Source organism: Capsicum annuum, chromosome 5 (genome assembly GCF_002878395.1).
Source record: "Capsicum annuum cultivar UCD-10X-F1 chromosome 5, UCD10Xv1.1, whole genome shotgun sequence".
NCBI classification, from domain to species: domain Eukaryota; kingdom Viridiplantae; phylum Streptophyta; class Magnoliopsida; order Solanales; family Solanaceae; genus Capsicum; species Capsicum annuum.
Genome location: NC_061115.1, coordinates 213,434,775 through 213,437,942, shown reverse-complemented (window position 1 = coordinate 213,437,942; position 3,168 = coordinate 213,434,775).

Sequence of the window (3,168 nt, the reverse complement as noted above, 5' to 3'; positions counted from 1 at the left end):
GGGGGGGGGGGGGGGGGGGGGGGGGGGGGGGGGGGGGGGGGAGAAATTAATGTGGATAGGACACAAGAGGCCTGTCAACCAACTACACTAAGGTGAGATCTGATTTGTCTTAAATCCATGTACTGCCTGACTTAAAATTTAGCAACAACAACCCTTTTTCTTATTATCTAAAAGTGAGACATTATGTTGTTGTGAATCCTCCATTCCCTCTGATAAAGAGGTATAACATATACCTATCGGGAAAAAAAGTTGGATGCATAACATAAAGGTTACTGAAGTTTCTGATCTTCAACATTTGATGTTCTAAACTGCTGGCATGAATGCATATAGAGATTTTTTTATTATAATTTGTTCATATAAGTTACCATCGAGATAAGATTCAAAGATTTTGGCAATATTGTTGATCCAGAGACTAAATAATGTGTTAACTTCTCTTTCTCTTCAAATAAAATACATCTTAGCAATAGGCCAGCAACTTGTGTATATAAAATTGACTTCAACTTGGAAGAACTCCTTGTACAATTAAGCTTCTAAATGAGTATTGTTTGACCACACAGCATTAGCAAGTAATGATAATCTGAGTTAAGTTTGGTGGTTACACATTTTTTATGGTTATTCTAAAATTATTTACTTTAGTTTTTCTAGTTTATATCTCATCTATAGAGAGAGCAGTTTACCTTTTACAACATGTGTGATGTTTCATTTTATTTGTTGTCTCATCTGCTTAGCATGCTTCTTATATTGTTTCAAATTGGTAATCTTTTTCTGCAGATTTGGGAAAATGTAAAATGATATCCGATATCATTCAATATCAGGTTCTACAATATTATGTCTTCTCTACCGAAGCTAATTTTTTTAATATACCCATTAGTAGCAATTGCTTGATCATTTACAGTTCCTCAGTATTCTGCTCATTCTATATAGTGCCAAAGAGAAGTTGTAGCTTTTACTGTGACAGCATTAACTCTGTCTTTGCAGTTGAGAAAGTTAATATCATCCCAGAGAGAAACAACAACAACAACAAAACCAGTGTATTCCCACAAAGTGGAGTCTGGGGAGGGTAAAATATACGCAGTTCATACCGCTACCTCCAAAGAAGTAGAGAGATTGTTTCCGATAGACCCCCGGCTCAAGATAGAGAATAGTAAACAAGAGTATAATCTCAAGATAGAGAATAGTAAACAAGAGTATAATGAAATATGCAGCATGATGGATGACATAACATAAAAAGAAATAAGACATACTAAAATAAAATAGAAATCAGAGCAATACGAAATAAGATAAATAAGCGTCATATGAAATAAGAGATAAGAAATAGGGCATCCGAAAAATGACACCCACCTAGTAATAACATACACTCACAGACCAGAGGCACCCGCCAGATCCAAACCCTCCTGACTAGGGGCTCCTACCTACGGACACAGTCCTAGGATTACTAACCCGGCTATACATGAACTCTTCTGACTACTTGCTACAACCCACGCACGCATCCTAGCCTTCTACCCTTATCCGCGACCTCCATAAGTTCCTATATAAGGTCATGCCCTCAGTAAGATGAAGCTGCTCTATAACATGTCTAATCACTTCCCTCCAGTACTTCTTTGGCCTACCTCTCCTCCTCCTGAAGCCATCCAATGCTAGTCTCTCACACCTACGAACTGGGGCATCCGTTCCCCTCCTCATCATATGCCAAAACCATCTCAGTCTTCCTTCCCGCATTTTGTCCTCCACCGAAGCCACTCCCACCTTCTCCCGGACTGTCTCATTCCTAACTCTATCCCCTATAGTAAGTCTCACACATCCAACGCAACATTCTCATTTCCGCCACCTTCATTTTTGAATGTAGGAGTTCTTGATCGGCCAACACTCTGCTCCATATAGCATATCTGGACGGACTGCCACTCTGTAGAATTTGCCTTTAAGCTTAAGTGGCACCTTCTTATCATACAACACTCCCGAGGCGAGCCTCCACTTCATCCAACCTGCTCTAATACGGTTAGAGACATCCTCATCAATCTCACCATTCCCCTGAATTATAGACCCAAGATACTTAAAACTATCCCTCTTACAAATATCCTGGGAATCCAGCCTCACCACCGCATCGTCCTCCTACCTCAAGTCACTAAACTTGCATTCCATATACTCTGTCTTAGACCTACTCAACCTGAATCCTTTAGATTCCAGGGTTTGCCTCCAAACCTCCAATTTTTCATTCACACACCCCTGCGTCTCGTCAATTAACATTACATCATCCACAAACAACATACACCACGATACCTCCCCTTGAATACGTCGCGTCAACACGTATATCACCAACACAAACAGGAACAGACTAAGAGTCGAACCCTGGTGCAACCCTGTCACAATTGAAAAATGCTCTGAGTCCCTTCCCACCGTTCTCACTCGAGTCTTTCCTCCATCGTACATGTCCTTAATAGCTCTGATGTACACCACCGAGACCCCTCTTGCCTCTAAGCAACACCATAAAACCTCCTTAGGGACTTTGTCATGACACCATAAAACCTCCTTAGGGACTTTGTCATACGCCTTCTACAAGTCAATGAACACCATGTGCAAATCCCTCCTCCTTTCCCTATACTGCTCCACCAATCTCTTCACCAGGTGGATTGCCTCTGTCGTCGAGCGAACAGGCATAAAACCAAATTGATTCTCGGAAATGGACACGATCTTCCTCAATCTCCTCTCCACCATCCTCTCCCAAATCTACATAGTATGGCTCAACAGCTTGATACCCCTATAGTTGGTGCAACTCTTTATGTCACCCTTGCTTTTATATAACGGAACATCATCACAGAGAGCATTGTACACTATTTCTTGGCTATATATCATAAAAGTAGGCCATGAACAATGCCAGCACAGAAATTACTATCAGAAATTGTATTCTAGTTGGTCATATTATTCGTTTCAATAGACAGAGATGAGTTCAAAACTAGAGTCAGCGAGTTAAGAATGAGAATGAACACGTTGTATGCACATATTAGAAGTTCGAGCAGAAAGTAATGATATATTAGCATGGAGGACAAGCATGGAATGCTTTCTGAAGTTAGATATTCCTCACATAATTAGAGAACAACAAGGACTAATCAATTACACAAGTTGAAACAGCAATTAACTGATATTGACATCATTCATCAACATGCAATATAC